The following is a 19,264-nucleotide window of genomic DNA, read 5'->3' as shown; positions in this document are numbered from 1 at the left end:
GTGAAGCATAAAAATCCAGATAGAATTCGGATAGAAGAGAAAAAAATTTTTTTTTGCACACTTCATAATTTTCGAGACATTGCGCGTTTAAAATATATATTATATCGCCTCGTCATCTGCTTCAAAGGTCCATTGCACATATGTTACCAAAATTCAGTTTTAATCCTTAAATAATTTTTTTTGTTTTTGAAAACAATTTCAAAAAGGTTTTCTTTCCCTCATATGCCAACAAGACCACTACTTGCATAAACCTGAATTTAAATTGAACTTCGATTTCGGATTCCGTGTAATATTTCGTAATTTTAACTTTTTATTTCAAAAAAAGCAAAAAAAAGAATTCCAATGTTTTCATCGCACTGCACTCACTCTATATATTATTTAATTATAATACGAGTATTTTTTGCGCAGTTTTCTCTTTCCGTTTTCCTATAAAACTGAATGCAGCAGTTACTCTTTGAAAAGCAAATGCGACTAATTAATTGACCAATATTCTGATGATAATAGTTGTTATAAAAAATTTTGTTAAGTAAAATTTGTATAACGTAACTTATACATACGTACGTTATATAAATTTTGAAATTAGTTTAATAAACTTCATTTATTTACTTATAACAAATTTGCGGTTATATATAGATACATATATATGTATGGTATATGAAGTGGAATTTTTAAATGGATTTCCTTCCTTATGTGTGTACACATGTATGTAAGTGAGTGTATGTGCGTTGTATATGAAACTTCCTGTACACAGTAGAGCTAATGAAAACTGTTTACTTACAACTGCTCTTTCAATGATATACGATTCTCTTGCAAAATTGTCTTGCAGGCAAGCCAAAGAGAAATAGAATGAGCGCGGGAAAGAGAGCGAAAACAAGAGAGAGAGTGAGAGAGAGAGCGAGAGAGCGAGAGAGAGTGTTCTTAAAGTTCCTATTGGCACGCTTAGTGGTGAACTAAGGTTTAGAGAGGACAAGAGTACAATCTATTAAAGTCCTATTGAGCACTGCACGATGAAAGCAATTGAAGCATTAAATATTTGTATAAAACTCTCTTAAATCTAAAAAAATCGCTTAAAGGAAATGAAATCACTTATAAGAAGAAAGTTTTCGGTTTTACCGTTTCGTTAATTAGATATGTTATTCATTCAATTCATACAACCACCACTACACGTACAATTAATATAAGAAGTAATATGATTATCAAATTTTTATAAATTTTTCATTCTATTTCTCTGTCTATTTTCGCTAGCACCAACTAACTAGCAAAAAAAATACTGGTTAATATTTCAGTAATCTCTTCATACGTATGCCCAAGAGATTTGGTCGTGTTCGTCATAATGGTGGAGTGGTAGAATCGAGTACTAATGTCTCTTCACTGCTTTTTATTATTTTATGCAGACTTTACTTACGCTTATTGCCGTACATATTTGTTGTTGTTGTTGTTGGTTTTCCTGTTATTGTTGTTCCTACACCATTTAATGTTGTGTATGCTCTCTATCTCTCTCGTCTTCGTGTTCTTTATTTTTAATAATATTTTTTTTTTTTTTTTTTTTACCTCTACGTTTTCAACACTACCATATTGTGCTTTTCTTGTTATTGTTGTAGTTTCTGTTTTAGTCAGAATATATTCATCGTTCGTCTGACTACACATGTATGGCTTTTTCTTGTTGGTTTCGTATGTTTATTCTGCAATTCATATTGGAGCACCTCACATATACGGCGAAGGCATTTATAACCCCACTAGCATTGTAAGTGTATAGTAAAATCGAAATTTACGTACATAAGTACGTACGAGACGAGAATGCAACCAACCAACTACTATTGCGACTATACTACATTGTTGTGCAATATGTACGTTTGAGCGTTTATATATATGTATTCTCTGCTAAATAATAATGTATTTGTGTGCGACACGAACTCTATACATATGCATGCACATAAGTGTTGTATTTTGTACTTGCTTGCCGAACATTCAGAAGAACGTTCTTTTAACCAGCCATAGGCAAACAGTCAGTCTAATAGCGACAATCTATATGAACGGTTGAACGGTCGCGCTTTTACGCTATTAAATCAATTTCCCGCTGCTATATATTTTTTAAATACACACAAAAAAAATATTATCAAAAAAAAAAAAAAAAAAAACAAAAAAAACAAAAAAAAACCAGTTAATAGAAAGAATGCATTACGTTATCGCCTGCCTACCTTTTAAATTATCAACATATGCCTAAACAATTACACGTACAAACGCCATATGCCATACGCGAAACTTGCTCTAATGTGGTGTAATTGCTAAACATATTGTTAAAAAGTCTTCTTTCGGTATATATATATATATATATATATATATATAGTTTCTTCTTCGGTTCTCAAAGCTAAATGTAACTCGCGAGCAGCTTCAATCATACGTTGCATGTGAAAAAATATTAATTTTTTTTTATAATATCAGTAACAACAACAACAACAACAACGACTACCAATTATTTGGAACGTTTTTTCGGGTATTTATAAATTGTTTCATATATATATATATATATATATAAATATAAACATATATATACAATACATGTATCTATACACATATAAATGTGTATATATTTATATGTATATATATATATATCTATATATATAAATAAAAGTGTGTGTATATATGTATGTATATTATCAAAAGTATGCGTGTGCGATCGTTATTTGTGGTGTTGTGTGCGTCTGCCGTTTGTGCCGGTTTATTAAAGTTTTAGCGTTTCAGCGTAAGATAGAAAGAAAAACCAATCTAAAGAAAATAACGAACAAACATTTACGTTTTATATGTCATCACTGATTAAACGATTAAACCTCGCTTCGTGGTAACAAACTAATTCCGAAATATTTGAACAAGTTAATTGAAGTGTGTAAAAAGCAAAACATCAAACTCTTTAACCTTTCCCTTCCGCCGTATGCATACACCGATATTATGAGCCATTCATTTATTCATTTATTTATTCACCCACTTACTTGCTCACTCTCCAACGCTTTCCAAGCGAAATAAAAACCAAACAAGTTATATAAAACTGTTAAAAACAAAATCCTGTTATTAAGTGGCTTACTTTAATGATCCCTTTCTCTCACTCTCTCACGCATTCACCTATTAAAGCTATTAATTCTCATCATACCTCTCTCTATCTTTCTATCTCTCTCTCTCTTTCTCTCTCTCTCTCTTACATTCTCTATTTCTCGCTCTTTCTCTTTCTCTCTCTCGTCCCTTGCCCGAACTCATTCGCATGTACTTTCACACCAGTATGTGTTTGTATTTGTACGTTTGTTCATTTCGGCATTTTGAGTTGTCTAATTAAATTAGTCTTTACAGACTTGCGTGTGTGTGTGTGCGCCTGTATGTGTATTTAGACTGTAATTGAGAGCAAAATATAGAAACAAAAAAAAAAAAAAGAAAACAGAAAATATACAAAAATATGAATAGGAAAACATTCTTAAAATGAAATCAAAATATTTATATCCGGGCGTTATTAAAAATAAAAAAATATATCTGAATATGTATAAAAATCTCGAAACAAATGAAAAGTGTGGTGGAACTAGAAAAATCTATAAGCACAGAGTAGCGTTGACTTTGTAAAATACACACATATACACACACACACACACACACACACATACTTCAACTATGGCTGTTTAGCATGTGTGTGTGTGTGTGTGTGTGTGTGTGTGTGTGTGTGTATGCTCATAGATTGTTGTCTGCATATATAGAGATAGATTTTCTCCGTAAGAATTATTAGAAAATTTTTTTGAAATATTTTTAGAATGAAAACAAAAAACAAAAAAAAAAAAAACAAAAAAGAAAAAAGCCGAAAAGAATAAAGAAAAATATAACAACTTTGTATAGCATTATGTGTAGAACATTTTACCAAACGTTTTACACATGACAAAGATGAATTTCCCATCTTTCCATTCATTACGTATTAGTTTAGAAGCCCTAAAGCATTCTTTACTTCCCATTTTATAACCGAGTCATTACGATGATCTCACGACAGATATTCGAGCATATATTTAAGTTTAAAACGATTCATAGTTAAACTAATCCTTAAAAACTAATCGTATAACCGTTTTTAGATTTTTCGCAAAAATGAAAAGAGTGAGAGTGAGCTTTATGTCGCCTACCTTAGGCTAATAGTGTGATGTGATCCTGGCCATGTTTAATAAAAAGCAAGCAATTAATAAAATTTCAGTTTTATTCGATTGTCTGTTCGATCATCGATAGCATTCGACATTTCTATCTTCATGAAATTTTTGAGTTCATTATTAATTGGCAATGCGGGCGGTTCATTTGGGAACGAGTTCGTCGTAGGCAAAAAGCTTTTTGTATAGGTTTTCATAGACTTAAGCGATATTTTCGAAAATGTCACACTTTCGCTGCACAAGTTTAGTATTTTTAAGAGTAAAATTATTTATGCATTTATACACATATATATATATATGTACATATGTCAGAGTACAGTCACATATGGACGGTTTCCTGAGTACAAGCCCTTAAAAAAGATGCAAATTAAAGGGTAATTGAATATTTCCGTAAAGCAGGAGATACAACGTTACTTGAATTGCACTGGATTCTTCAACACGTTGAGACATTGGCTTCGCTCGATCTTCAAACTCTTTAGCTAAGCGACAAATTTTGTAAGCTTTCACGACATTTTATAAGACAGTCAAAGGAAAAAACGATAGAACGAAGGAGTTTGTGACCTTTTTAAATGCACTTAATTCACTCCACGCTTGCAAAGAATTTTTGACAAAAGTATACCGCTTTCCATGAAAGCTTCTTACTTAATTCAATAGTTTTTCATAATAGTGTCAATGCTTGCACACTCGACAGCTACACTGTCAAAATCCATGACAAGGGCTGTTTTTGAGACGGATAGGTCTATTTTGAAATTTTTTACTCCAATTTAATTTCTAATTGGAAAACGTTTACAAAGACAAAAGATTTCCCTCGGACAGTGATACGATAATAAAATTAATAAAATCCTTTTTGTAGCGAATACAAAATACGATCCGCCAGTATTCGTTATCTTTCAAATCCTAACTGCATGGCAAAGTGTTAATTATGAAAAAAACAAAATTCAGAAAATCCTAAAGTACTTGCGAAACCCTCTCTTCAATTTTCCTTTTTTTCCTGTACGGTATAATACGTTCAAAAATATTAGAAAAATGGAAAATAAATTTTTTTTAGCAGATGTTCTCCGTAAATCGAGATGGATTAGTTTCTTCGCTAAATTTATTTCCTTCAAAAAGTGTTCTTTCTGGAAAATGTGTATCTGCCTGGGTCGTCGCCAAACCTCTCTTTTGAGAAAGTGAAAGTTGCCTTTAACAATGTATATGCTTTTAATGTTAAAAGATCAGTTTAGATAGTGCCCACAGTCCATCCGCAAACAGACGCTCAATACTTCAGTTATTTAAATCGCTTTGAAATTTTTTTATTTTTTTTATTTTTATAAATTTCAACTTAATAAATATTTGAACTGGAAGAGTTTTCTTAGAACCAGACAAAGCTTTGTATTGGCAAAAAAAAAAAAAAAAGAAGAAGATTATTTATTAATATCGAAGGACATTGTGGTATAAACTTTCGTTACAAATAAATCCATAAATTTATCGATTCCTTAAGCTTGAATGAACAGAATTTAATGCTCTATTCCTAAAACCCGATTAAATCCAGATTCTTCTTATCACTCATACTACATACTAGCGTCATCACACGGCCGAAATATTTAAATCGATTAATATGGAATTTTATTCGGATGTGATCTTAAAGCAAACAATTTAAAACGATTTTAGCTCCTCCTTAATGGAAATTAAGAAAAAATCTTCTTAAAAAACTAAAATCTAAATAATTAAAATTTGAAAAATATTTAAAAAAAAATTAAAAAATATTTTGAAACAAAAACTTTCTTGAAAAAAAAATTATTTTCATGAAGCTGCATGCTATGTCATCGTACTCGTCAAGATTGCTGTTAAAATCAAAGTGAGTGAAAATCGAAAAAAAATTTCTTATTATTTATAATAATTTATTAGTTTGCTTTCAACAATACTTAGCCAAAGAAAGAAAGAATTGAACTACCAGAGATATACAATGGTTATCTGATCGCGTCTATGTACTGATGTTTTATTTTGATTATTAGTTGTCTAAGAGCTTGAAAATTTAAGTCTTTTCATTGTTAGCCAACCAAGTAAGAGGTTGTTGTCAATTTTACTTACTTGAAAAATGCCAGGGTAAACTTAGATATAAGAATAAAATGTCGGCCTTTTATTTATAGAGGAGAGGAGATGGAATTTAGTTTGGAGCCGGTTAAGTTAATATTTGATTTTTCATAGGAATATACACTTATACAAAGGCCTTAGTTGTTGCTACGTTCTTTCTTAGCTTTTATTTTTGTTAGCTTTCGAGATTCGACGTGCGATTAGTGCTGTAACTTTTTAGAAACTGTAGCAAGTTTTGCCATTAATACGCAATTTTCCCTTTTTTTTTTTTGCTACTTAAGTATGTGGCAAACTTACTTATAGCATTTACGTCTCGCAACCTTAGAAAAATAAAAATATTTCAGTTTCAGTTTAATTATTAAGATTGCTTTGATCTCTCTTCTTCAAGGAGATAACTACCAACTATTATATACCCTACATCACTTGGTTTTATCTAGATTTTTTTATCTTGGTTAATCCTAGAAAGGCTTTTTAAACTGAAGTATTTTTTGATAAGCAGCCGATCCGAACCATTTTCAATGCCGTTCGTGCTTGGACAAAGACATGTCGGCATACCAAATTTCGTCCAAATATCCCCAAAATTGAATACACAAAGACAAGATGGTCAGCCCGACAGACGTGCAGACTTTGATCGATTCAAAATTACTTTCTCAATAAATGATAATGGGTGACGAAGAATTTTCTTCTTTTTTGGAGGAAAGCCTTTGAATTCTTTCTTGGAATCTCGTCTTTTACGACCTCAATAAAATCAAGTAGTTTTTCCCTACTTGGTTATTTGAATATACAAAAGGAAAGAGTCTCTTACCAGTCGTTGCCCGGCAGATATTAAAACCAAAACTTCGAAAGCAGAGGATGTTTTGGATATAATATAACCCTAAGTTTCCTCATAATAATTTATAGTAGGAGCAGAGAGAGGAGCATCAGGTATAAGGCATAATAACATCTAAATCTTTTTGTTTTGGGTATAATATAACCCTAAGTTTCCTCATAATAATTTATAGTAGGAGCAGAGAGAGGAGCATCAGGTATAAGGCATAATAACATCTGAATCTTTTTGTTTTTGGTATACTATTACCCTAAGGTTCCTCGTAATGATTTATAGTAGGAGTAGAGAGTGGGGCATAACTACTAGCCGTCAACCGTCTCAGCTCTCTTTAGATGCTTTGTAGCAAAGATTAAGTTAAATTAATACTCATTCAGCTCAAGCATTCAAACCAAGTCGAGTATATAGGAAGGCAAAAGTCGAATCTGTTACCGGCAAAACAATCAACAAATAAGTTGATTTACACTTTCAACGAAGGGAAAAGAATCTGAAATATAAAATACGTTATTCAATTTGCGCTTTTCTTTCTTTTCTCAATAACTACTAAAGTAAATCAAACATTCAGTGAATTTGAAGTTAGAAAGCACTTTTGCGTTAATTATTGCAAGAAAAATGACTAAACAACATAGCAAATACAATCATTACGTGTGTACGTTTAACTTGTGTAAAAACTTTAACTATTGCATAACGGCATAGGTTTTTCCCGAGGAAAGCAAAAAGGAAAAAAGAAATAATTCAAAAAATTTCCTCAATTATGATAGCCGACTTACTTTTCATTTCTCTTTCTTTACAAATATATTTCGCTTCCTCTGCGCCCGGTATCTAACTAACTAACTAACTAACTAACTATCTTAAGCAGAGAGTTAAAGATCCATTAAAATCTAATAATCATAGCCAGAGACTCATATGAAAACGTTACTACTTACACTTCCTTCATTTGAAAGCGTTCGAGAGTATGCGCTGAAATTATTACCGCAGAGCTCTTTTCAACTTTTCTGCCGTAAAAAAAAAAAAGAAATGCAATAATAATCTTGAAAGTTATTTGTTTAAGTATAAGAAATCGATCTATATAAAGGTTATATAAAAAAAAAAAAGAAAAACACAAGAAAAAGCACAAGAAAATAGAAATTTTGTAAACCGCACTGCACTGCACTGCACACACACTCTCATCCGAAGCCTACAAATATTATTGCATCGAAGTATGTAAACAATAATCATATAAGGAAAAGACTAAAGTTACAACTACTCCGGGCATTATGATAACTCACCAGCAGCAGCAGCAACAGCGAGTCTACTAAGAGTTTCGTTAATAATAAAAGAAAAAGAAAAATAAATTTTTCTCTTTTTCATTTTGCCGTAATAGCACTTTTGTGTTTGCATTATATATATATATATATATATATATATATATGTAATAGGTAGGTAGGTAGGTAGGTAGGTATGACTGCTAAGCGTAAGCTTAACTTCACGTTTGTAATTTAATAACACACTAGGCGAAGAAAATCAAAAAAGTGTACAAATAACAGTAAATTGTGTAGATTGTGATGATGAACACCACACCTCTCATTCAATGTATAAACTTGATAGTTGTTTGATATTTAAATGTTAATTTGCTTTTCAGGCGCATACAATCGCTATGAGTGGGCAGACAGTGACTGTAGTATGCCGCTAACCAACTTACATTATAACGAAAAAAAAAAAAAAAATGCAAAGTTCACTAACTTAACTTAAAAGCATAACTTATAAGAGAGCGCAGCAAGAATAGAGTAAAAGGCAAATCGTTTATTTACTACGTTCCAATTATTACGATACGATTACGACAATATCAATGACTCATTATCGTTCCTTGACGCATTACTTTTTTAATGAGCCACAAGTTAAAAAGTTAGAAAGTATTTTGCATAAGTTGTCAAAAAATTTTTAGTTAATGTGTATTTTATATCATATAAGAGTACATATTATATTCCTTGCATTACATATACATAATATAGGATTTCTTAACTTATGTCTCGCATCTTGACATAGTTCCAACTTTTAATTTATTGACATAGGATTTATTCTTTATGGAAGTTTCAATCATTTGCAAGGTTTCAATCATTTAAAGTCTTCCAAAATATATATAAAAATATGTTCTTTGTCCGATATAAAGGTTTACATTTTATTTCTTATTAGCACTATTTTTCTTCGTTTACTTAACATTCGCTGTTCGCGTCATTCGCAGTGATTTCATTCGTGATGTTTGGTACGTGTTCTTTATGGTTTGCGGCCCAACTACTCAGGCTGAGCGAATTTATTTATAGTTTTCTTTATTTTGCATAGAAGCCACGTTCACATCTCATTTCATGATTACATTTTTTAGATATTTTGATTGGTTACTTTAACAGATTTTGAAGACAATTTCTGCGAGAACTAAAAAATTTATATTCAATAACGACTTCACTTCTTCTAAATTAAACGTCACTAGTTCGTCGCTAGGTTAAATATTTCAAGAATTCCTTCAGTTTTTTTTCTTTTAATTTGAAAGATTCTACCTGTTGGAATATACCCGAAGGTGATGGTATAAGATATGCTTTTAGCTTATATTCGTTGTCTTAGTTTTCGGTAACTAATCGCCAGTCTCTTGAACACATCAAATCAAGTTCAGAATTTGGTACACGCATAGCAATTAGATGCCTTGCAGGCACATATTTCATTTTTGCGGGATTTCCGCTATAATTCTCATGCTTCTTGTCACATTACTTCTTGTAATCTACGCCATTTGTGATAGGAGGGCATAGGAGGACTTGAAGTAGATCCATCTTTTATTATAGCGTTTTGTTGAAAGTTATTTTTTAAATCGATCTAAGTTTGTCTGTCCCTACGTCTGTTATGTTTCTTTGTGTTCAGCACACAAGCCGCCGTTTTCGAGATATTTTGATGAACACTGGCATGCTCTGGCCCGAGGATATACACTTTTTTGCCACTTCCCATATAACGCCTTACTTTGAAACCTCGATTTTGGATAACTGTAAGGTGAATTAGGGTATTTAATACCGGGCTTTGGCCCGCTAAAGAGCTTTTACTCGTTTTCTTTGATAAAATACAGTAATTTGACATTGTTCCCACCACTTTCTTTGGACCAGTAACTAATGGGTTTCTTTTATACATATTCCAATTCCTTTATAGAGAAATAATTTTAGTTCTTAATTAAACGGAACGTTTTTATAGCATTCGTTGGTATAAAAAAAAAAGACTTCATGAGAGTGAAGTGAGCGGCGCCTTTTGGGTACTTTAGGGACTGAAAATAGAAATATCTGAAAATATTTATAAATAGAATCATTCATGGTGCGGGGTGGTACGATCATATTTGAACTTGCTTCAATTACACTTGCGTTTCCATATATATATGGATTTGTGTATGGCAACACTTCGGGCGTTCTTTAGCAAATCAGATAAAGCGCGTTATGGATAAATGGATAAACCGTCAATTTTATATCTTTACTATATTCATATATTTAAAATCGTGGTTTTAACCGCAATTACTTTTTGGTAAACAATAGCAGCTACATTTGATAGCTATTTAGTCTTGGACAATTGGAAGATTTTGATCTCATGTCCATTTTTCGAAGTAACTGCGAGTTTCATCATCGATTACGGTTTAAGCTCTGGCTGTACAACTTCCCCTTAACAATTTCTTAAACAACATCATTCTAAATAAATAAAATGCCAAATGCATACGATATTTTCGGAAGAGAGAAAGAAATATTAGAGATAGTAGACTAATGAGTAAATATTGCAATGACCTAACATGTTTTATGTCCTATCCTGTGGCCAGCTCCTTCAAGTATTGGCTGTTTTGGATAGCTGCATATGAAAACTTTGTTATATATGGAAGATAAATATCAACGTTATGACCTCGCGACGCTAATGACATAAATCTATGCGCTACATAACCGCTGTGACATACGTCTTAGAGCCAACATTAGTTATTATTATGATTTCATTTTGCTTTTAAGGCAATACATTGTTGAGTTTGCTGCTTATTGTGTTGCCACATAACGAAAGTGAAATGCCAGTCAGCCAGCCAACAATGTTAACATTAAAGTAACAAATACTACTAAAATACCAGTCCAGATAGCAACAGCCACAATAAGAACAACAAAAACCACAATAAGAAAGAAAAAACCAAAAAATAATAGAAGAAAAAAAAAGGCAAAAACCAGTTAATATGAAAACCTGATCGTTTCAGGTCTTGCCTTTTTATGTATAAACGTTGTCTGTACTGTAAAGTCAACCAGTCATGCATTCAGTCAGTTGGTCGATGCAACCGAATCGTCTGATATAGTCACGTGAGTTATCAGCTAGCTTTATAATTGTAATAATTTAAATTTAATTTCTTAAAGGCTCTTTTACATAAATGCGTCATAAAAAACGGGGAAAACCCGACCATAACATAGCGCATATGCATAATATGTTGTATTTATTCACCTTTTATCCACATTTCATTTGTACGAATGTTTTCCTTATTATATACAGAGAAATTACCGCATTGCGGCTTGATATGAAGTGACTGAAGAAGTTGAGATATGGAGAATGAAAAGTGAATGCAAACGTGCCTCATGCTTGTTACGAGCGTAGTATCGAACACAGTATTATTGCCGTATGCGATTTTTGCACTCCTAACAAGTATGGGACGATTGTACAAACCCTTATTTCTACTCTTTGAACCATGTAGTTAGAGAAGCGCGATATTGCTTTGAACGTGAAACTAATGTACATCAAGCGTCGGCGTAGGAGGCTTAGCTCCTCAGGAACATTTTGATTAAAACAGTTCCTTTCACACAATGATTTGTAGGAGGTTATGCACTTGAAAAGCAAAGTAAGACAATTCTACTAACAACTCGCAATATAGGTATAGGCATAAAATAGGCTACTTATGGTATAATGAGTAAGGAAAGAAGTTCGCCACGTTGTTCCCAATCGATGGCTTTAGATACTTAGATTCTATAATACTAATCCCATCAAGCCGCACTATGGCGCCTTTGAAAGTTGAAAGGGATAGGTAAGGCATAAAATAGGCTACATATGGTATAATGGGTAAGGAAAGAAGTTCGCCACGTTGTTACACAACATCTACAATACTAATCCCATCAAGTGGTACTATGGTACCTTTGATAGGTGAAAGTAATAGATAGGTAAATAAGTTAAAAAACAAGGCATGGATTGTAAGGTTAGTAGCGCCTAACTAGTTTTTAAAAATCGTACTGAGTACACAGTAACTTTTCCACCATAGCCGTTTATTAGAAGCATTTAGTCTTCTAAAAGATATGTAAAAGATATGTAAGAAAAATTCGCTTAAATTTTGGCAAAAAAATGCCATGAAATTTTTATCTTTCATATATCTCATATATACAGTTTAACGTAAAGCTTAGAGTTCACAATGTAATCATTGGGGAGAAGCAGTTAAACAACGTTTGTTAACTGTTGAAATTTTTAAAGAAAATTCATGTGGAGGAGACATGCAAATAAGAAACTCAGTTAAACGAAATCATAGCCCATTTGTTCCGCGGTTATTACACAGGAATTAGAATAAGTAGAGACGGTATCCATTGAGCACTTTGATGGAGATAAGCTTGTTGGTAGAAGGAGGGCGTATTCTCTCTTATTTTCTTAAAAACTCTTTCTTTTCAATACTTTTACCGCTTCATCGAATATTCGGCTGTTACGCCGTCCTATGCAATTCTGCCAATTTGTTTGAAAAATATTCTACCAGCATGCTTGGCTTCGGTAATCGAAAGGACGAGTTTGTCTCTATGCAGTTCTCTGAGTCGGACAGTAGCCGCACCTGCATATGTACAGCTTCAGATGGTGTCCGGAATGGGTACAAATATGCCGCATGCATTTTGGAATGAAAAAAGGAGTATATTGTCGTTTGCCGGGATGCGGCTAATGGTCCGTGTATGAACCACGGCAGCTCAGGACAATTCGTCCGCTGTAGCAGTTAAAGCAATGCCAGCTTATTTTTGCACAAATTTAAATCTTCGCATAGATTAACTTCAATGTCGGCAAACGGCAGATAGTTAATAGATTTGCTTTAAGATCAACATGTACTTGTCTCTAGAGCCTCCTTTCATTGATCTATTTGATTGACAAAAGAACAATGCGCTTCACACAATTTTGAAATTTTTCATAAATGTGACGCTTGCCACGAATGAAAATTGAGTTGAATGCACGCTATGTAAGCGGGATTGCCGACATACATTGCTATAACATTTTAAAACGTCAGCTAAAGGTTTTCATTGGAAAAATATCGTGACTTGACATCAAAAGAAGTAACTAAGGGAGGGAGGAGGGTGACTGCAAGTGGAAATATTGTAGGAGAGAGACCGGGATATAGATATCAGAGATGAATATGGATTCCTAGTCGCTTTACCTTCACCTCATAAATTTAATTTCATTATATTGCTTTTAACTTTTATTGCCTGCAATAATTTTTTTTAAATTTTATTAGCTTTTCAATTATAATTTGCGCAGGTTTTTTTTTTTTTTTTCTTGCGCTGAATTGGCTTTCAATCGCTTTTTATTATTCTCCCATTTGCTGTATGAAATTAAAGGAAAAAATAACAACAACAACAGAAGAAAAAAAAAAAAAACGAAATCATAAATTACTGATACATGTCATACATGTTTACATTTTCCTGTGGACACCTTATGCAATTTTATGAATTTTTTGGAAAGTAAAATAATTGTAAGATTTTTTCTTTAAATGAAAATGAATGCTAAAGTTGGCAAAACAATCAATTAAAATGCTTTCAAAAAAATTAGAAAATTACAAAGCAAATAAAAAAAAAAAAAAAAACAGAGGAAATTAAAAATATTTCTGTATCGTTCTTCTCTTCTCTTCTCGTCTGCCTGCCTCTGCCTTCCTGCCTGCCTGCCTCCGCCTGCCTGCCTGCCTATCTGCCTGCCAATCGGAAAGTATGATGAAAGAGGTCTGTGCTGAGTGCAGTTTGGTTGATTAGCTTTTATGCATGACCGTATTACTTACCTTCCCGTCGTCCTTTTAATAAATGACGGAATGATTCTTCTTTTGCTTTGGGTGCTGCTGCACATGAAACACATATTCATGTATTTGTGTTTCAATCTCCCTATCGTACATATGGGGTTTCTTTAATATTTGTTTTCGTTTGCATTTAGTAGTTGGTGCTAGCAGCGAACCAACCTATACAGTTGTCAACTTGTCTCTGTGACCCAATTAATTGCTTGGGTTTTCTTTTATAAGCATTTATGTGGTTTACCAGCAGCAATGAATACCCTCCTCAGAAACTAATCATAAAGTAGTAGAGAAGAGACCGTTACATACACGTATATGCAATTTTTCACCTGTCATTTTATGGTTTAGAGAAGTCAAACTACATATATAACGCATGCATGCACACAGAAAATGAGAAAGAAAAAAATATTGTTGTGCCAGCACAAACGTCTACTATCCCTTTTTTTTTTTTTTAAATAATTAATAGCATAATTTGAAAAAAAAAACTTGCATATTTTAAAAGAATGCATTTCAAATTTAAGGACAAGTCTAGAAATATCGCATTACTTTGCTAATTCTTGAATTGGAGGAAGATTACCTATGGCTAAGTCTTTATGGTCTTCCGCAACAGCATACGTCTCTAACTCTCTATTTGTGTCTGCCTCTATCTCCATCTCTAATATTGTTTTTATCCTTACCTCTCCCTTCTTGGCACCAATTCTATCTATATCGGTCCGTCCCTCTTTTTATTCTATCTTATTATCTCTCCCTTCTTTTCTCCATTCATGTCTGTACCTGTCTATCCCTCTTTTTCTATATCTTTGTTTATCAGTACAGTAAAAGCTCCTTATTCGCGTTTTCACTATTCGCGGATTAAAAAAAATTTAAAAAAAATTCCTATATTCGGGCCATATATATTTCTTTATTCGCGGATCTAACAAGTACATACATAATAATAAAAGGATTTTAATAGGTATCCAATTACCATTCTGTATTCACGGTTTCTATATCCGCGGCACATATAACCCGCGAATAAAAGACTTTTACTGTATTCTTCTTATGCCTCTCTGCACTGCTAACTCTGTGCGCCCCATCCATCAAAAAGTGTATCTACTAAAAATTCAATCACTATAGGTCGGGGAAACCACTGACAAAAATGTATGTCGTATGTAATTTTTTTTTGTTTTTTTTAATTTTTTTAAAATTCTGTATTCGTCAAGTTTACGCGTAGAAATTAGAATTTCTTCAAATTTTCACCTCACACAACTTGCTATATAAATGCGTTAATGAGTACGGATTTACATATACCATTGCATATCTGTATGCATATACATTGCATGTTACAATTTTCAGATGAAAAACTGAAAGAATTTTTCATCCATTCACCAGGAGGAGGATGCTTATGTTGTTCTTAATTTTTTATATAATGCATCAGTCATCCAATTCAGTAACAAAGATTAGAGTGTGCATATCTTGCATTCGCTCGCGCTAGCTACGCTCTTAAATAATACATAATAAAGTGTGCAGTTATTAAACCGTTAAGCCATAAATATTACTTTTGCTTCTTAATGTACGTTGCGTGACTACAAACATCATAAGGCTAAAAGCAGAATTTTCGATTAAATTGTATTAAAAAAGAAAAAAAAAAAAATATTTATTTTTTTTTTATTATTGGGGAATTTTTTCAAATTTATGAGGTACTCTTAAAAATTTAGGACTAAAACAAAAATAAATGAATGAAATAATCATTAAACATTTTCAACAAAATATGACCAAGTAATAGGTGTGCAAACGAATTCGGTCGCGGTCTCTGCGGTCGCGTGCATTTTTTCCAAATATTTTCATGCTTTTAATTACTTTAAACATGGGAGCAATGGTCGTTGATGGCTATCCTCGATCAGCCCATGGGTAAGATTTTCGTACAGAATCTCTCTTTTTCATCACCCGACATAATTTGATGAAGGTAATCCTTGCTCTTCTCATCAACTTTTCGGTTTTTGTTCTATCCTCTTTGGTCAGTGCTCATGAGGAGACCATTTTCTTTTGTCTTTTATCTTTCTTCTGATTGACTCACTGCACTTTCTTCTAGTGACCGTTGAATTTCGTCTTTTTCTATCCTCAAGATGATGAAATCTCGGAGACCGGACTGCTCTATAAGTTACCGCATTTCCACTCCAAGTCAACTTAATCATTTCCTTTGCGCCTTGAGCTGCTTATGCTGTCTGTTAACATCCGTCTCTTCGAATTTAAACGATAACGACATCTTTTAGGCAAATGAAAGGTTATCGAAATCTGAAATTTCGGTAAAAATGGACGCCTCAAGTTCATTTCCAATTTAATTCAGTTTCGCTGGACAGAATTCATTCAATCATTTTAAGTGCCAGCTGTAGAGAGTAACAATCACTCGCCGAGATAATAAGTTTGTTCGCCTTAATTAGTGCACTTTTTGAGTCACCTCTCACATGATGGTTTCTATAAAGACACACTACATGGTATATAACCATTTATATAAATAAATAATTGCATTAGACGAAGTAGTGCATGTCGTGATGGCATGACTTTTAGTATTTTCACTTGGTTATATTTCAGATCGCTAGGTCGAAAATTGCGATCAAAATTTCAGATGAGGACACAAGGATCACATAAACGTGAGCCCATAGAAAGTGTCTTCTCTATCAAGCAGCAATATTTATGGAGACTCTATCTTTCCTAGAAGGATACCAGCATCTTATGTTTTCTTATGTTTTTTATAAGCTTTTCACTCTTATGTTAGAGAGCGATCTTCCCAAACAAAATTTAGTTTGGCCAATGTTACCTTGTTGACTTCCTTAGTGAAACCACCAGATTTGTTGAAAGTATTGATCTAAATTTATCACTTAAAAATTAGTTGCACTGAAAACGCTTCGGAAACCGGCCTGCTGGGCTACGTGGGGAGCTACTTTTCTCAAACCTTTCGTAAGTCATTCAAGATCAATTTAGAGTATAAAAGAAAATTGTAAAAAGATAGAATTTAGAAGACAGCATTACCCCGTTAAGCCGCCTTGGAAAAAACTGACTCCTTGAGATCCACCTGCCATCCTTACCGTCGTCGCTCTATAGTATGTATCTTCTTATTTACGATTAGGATCTTTTGCTGCTTGCCTCGATTTGTCGTCAAATATTAACTTTTACTTTTGCATACATTTCGCTTCCTAAACCAATTTTCATCATGGCTAAGTTGTTTTTGAGCCTTATAATGCTTATGAAAATGGTATGGATTTTAAAGATTTGTACAGTGGTTAAGCAAAAACCGATGAAATTAGTGAAAGATTATTCTTGATGAATCTGTGCTGATGTTTGTTTTGTCAACATAAATTTGGCATAAACCATTTCCGGCAGACGATGAAGTGGAAAAATGGATTCGATGAATGAAGAGATTTCAATAGAATAAGAAGATCATTTAGAGACATTGTAACTAGTATTAGTGAATTTCGTCAACATTCTTGCCCTTAATATGAAATAAAAACTCTACCTGGTTTGGCTTTATCATATAGATTGTACTCAGTCAATGAAACTTTTTTCTACATCGCGAAAAATCAATGCGACTTGGTCACTTTGGGAGCTGTAGAGTTACGATGTCAGGATAACGAAAAATTCGAGGATTATTAGAGCAAAGAAGTCATTTCACTTAGCTTGAAAATATGACTGAATACATTTCATTCAAATTTGTTTGCGGATTGAGATAATCTCACACTTGTAGTACAAGAAGAGATTAACTTCATGTATATATGTACAATATATCATATTCAGAGAAATTTTTTTTTTTTTAAATATTAAACAAAACATATTTGCTTGACGAAAGCATTATACCATTGCTATAAAATTTCCGAGTTCTCGGAAGCAAGTTACTTTCACATAACTCTTTTGAGGCCAAATTTACAGCAATCATAGAGTGCTGGAGAGCAGAAAACAATTGCTGATCGGAGCGGCCACATTCGGGATATGCTCTCGATGCACCAAAGCTTCTCATTCAAGCCCTCTAAGTGTTTGTGAAGTGATTATAGAAAAGCATTGTCGTGATGGAAACTGGTGACTTCCTCCTTGATCATTTCTGGATAGTTTTCCTCAAGTACGGGTTTTAAAGAACGAAATAAATCGCATAGCCCGCTTCGAGCAGCAAATAGCGAACAATTTCCAAAGTAAACCATTTTCGTACGTGCCGTCTTGCGTAGCTTTAGTCATCTCGGGCAACGAACATTCCGCGTATTGTTGCTGTAGGTGACCCACAGTCCCTTGCCGCTTTTTAAAAACAACAATTGATTTAGTTTTAGGTCAGCAGCGGTTCGCAAATAAAAATTCGATCCGTTAAATATATTACTACGGTCATCGGTCAACAGACACGCCTGCAGCAAAGTTAAATTGAGAATATCTCTGCTTTTTGCTGATTACTCACTCACATATACTATTTAGCCTTTTTTTAAGAGAGAGGTTGTGGGGATAGAAATCTCGTTCGCAATCGAAAATAATCTTCTCGTTTGTTTCAATTATGCATTGTAGCTCATCTTTCAAACGCGCTAAAGGATATTGATAGAACGAAGAAAAAAAAAAAATCCTAAAGAATTCCGTCTTATCGTACTAAGGTACGGATATGTTCGTAAGATCGTAGTGAATGAAAAGCCCAAAGAAAACAGATCTGCATATATTTTTCTCTGAAGGTTAGTTTTCAAAGTTTATCCTCAGACTAGCATCTTACACGAATTGAGAGAGAGAGAGAGAGAGAGAGAGAGAGAGAGAGAAAGAGAACTTTAGGAGACAAAAGATTTGAAAATTTTGAAACAAAAAGGAAAGGCAAAGCTTTGCGGAAAATTGATTTTACTCTAATAAAATAAAAATTTGAAATTTTTTAATGAAAAAAGTTTCGTTAGTACACATAAAACTCTCTTGTTACATGTCGTGTAATCGCGACGCTACATATCAAGCATCAAATAACATGTCTGTCTACTTGTTTGTTCGTTTGTTTACTTAGTATTTTTTTTTTTTTTTTTATAAAGTTGCCGGCATGAGCAATAGCAAGCAACAGCAACATGGATGCTGTCGCCTTCACATCTTCCGTTTTACTGTTTGTCTCCCAAGCGGAAAGTTTCTTTCTATCATGCTTTCGTTTATTCACACAGCAGCATTTAATATGATTGTTGTAATAATTTCTTTAAGCAT

At 33.1% G+C, this 19,264-nt stretch overlaps 1 protein-coding gene across 9 annotated transcripts in view; it reads left to right on the top strand.

The window, feature by feature from the left end:
- The first annotated feature begins 2,127 nt into the window (after nucleotides 1-2,127).
- The window catches only part of LOC119636578 (protein muscleblind), a 216,865-nt gene continuing 199,728 nt past the window's right edge, over nucleotides 2,128-19,264 (top strand). For 5 of the 9 annotated variants that reach the window (XM_038032004.1, XM_038031999.1, XM_038031998.1 and 2 more), the window contains exon 1: nucleotides 5,695-6,000. The gene's annotated coding sequence lies outside the window, so the exon portion shown is untranslated. Of the gene's footprint in view, nucleotides 2,495-2,595; nucleotides 2,881-5,694; nucleotides 6,001-19,264 lie in introns of those variants that run through there. The other 4 variants (XM_038031987.1, XM_038031985.1, XM_038031986.1 and 1 more) reach the window with 4 other exon arrangements.

This window comes from Glossina fuscipes, unplaced genomic scaffold, assembly GCF_014805625.2.
Source record: "Glossina fuscipes isolate IAEA_lab_2018 unplaced genomic scaffold, Yale_Gfus_2 28, whole genome shotgun sequence".
In the NCBI taxonomy this organism is placed as follows: Eukaryota; Metazoa; Arthropoda; class Insecta; order Diptera; family Glossinidae; genus Glossina; species Glossina fuscipes.
The sequence above is the reverse complement of the archived record's forward strand: the minus strand, read 5'-3'. Positions and strand labels throughout refer to the sequence as shown.